Genomic DNA, 983 nt, shown 5'->3' with positions numbered 1-983 from the left:
AAGGCGCCATCTTGTCAGTCTGTGTAGAGATGGGCTTTCAAACAATGCACCTTTTTGATATGTCAAAGTTGGAAAAGCAAAGGTAGAAATAAAAATTAATTATGGCTTAACTCAGTTTATATTTTTACACTGGACATAAAGCATTATAAAGTCAAGAAAGTAGCTGTTAACTCTTTCAAGTAACCTTGTCCACCATGGACTAAATATACTTCAAGACTGACTATAACTTCAGTAAATTAGAAAGCTTAGTATGTTTCACTGCCTTCACTCATGTTAGCTTTCCATATATCTGCTATAACCACTCTGATCATATTCCCTTCATCAATACCCCATAAAGAAGCAAAGAACAATCATCAATGACAGAGAGCATATGAAGTGAATCATTACTCTCTGTCAGCTTCACGCTTAGAACGGAATATCACAACTCATCATCGTGGTCAGCGAGACCAAACATTTTAGAAACACATTCCTCAAGTCAGAAACTCTAGAAATGATCACTGAAAGTATAGTCTTGGTTAGAAGGGGGGAACTGCATCTCATTCACTGCAGAGTGATTGTCACTCAGGGTTCAGAGGGACAGAAGCTAATCGTTACGTGCTCCTGATGACTCTGAGGTGAGAAAATCTATTTAGATCTTTAAGAAGACCGATATGTAGATTGAATTAGATTTTCAGTCACTGTTGTCTCAATACTTCAGTGTCAGCCTACTTATTCTCTACAATAAATGCTCCAGTCCTTTCTTTGCATTAAAACTGGTTCTTAACATGCTTCCACCGGCTGGAAAACAACATAATAAATTACCATAGTTATGCGGACGATACACAAATTTACATAACCTTATCGCCAGGGACTAGAGTCCAATACATAACTGACTAAGTGTATTGAACAAATTAATGGCTGGATGTGCCAGAACTTTCTGAAATTAATTTAACCCGTTTGTGCCGGATGCTTCGCGACGACACATCTACCGCCGGTTACTGCGT

The 983-nt window shown here is 38.3% G+C and overlaps 1 non-coding gene across 1 annotated transcript; it reads right to left on the bottom strand.

Annotated features, from left to right (window-relative positions):
* Window positions 1-297: 297 nt before the first annotated feature.
* Window positions 298-513, bottom strand: LOC116677078 (small nucleolar RNA U3). Its single transcript, XR_004328921.1, has one exon. It is a non-coding gene; the product is annotated as a small nucleolar RNA U3 (small nucleolar RNA).
* Between the last annotated feature and the right edge of the window lie 470 nt (window positions 514-983).

This window comes from Etheostoma spectabile, unplaced genomic scaffold (assembly GCF_008692095.1).
Source record: "Etheostoma spectabile isolate EspeVRDwgs_2016 unplaced genomic scaffold, UIUC_Espe_1.0 scaffold00004342, whole genome shotgun sequence".
NCBI classification, from domain to species: Eukaryota; Metazoa; Chordata; class Actinopteri; order Perciformes; family Percidae; genus Etheostoma; species Etheostoma spectabile.
Note: the sequence above shows the minus strand (reverse complement) of the source record. Positions and strands in the feature narration are given on the sequence as shown.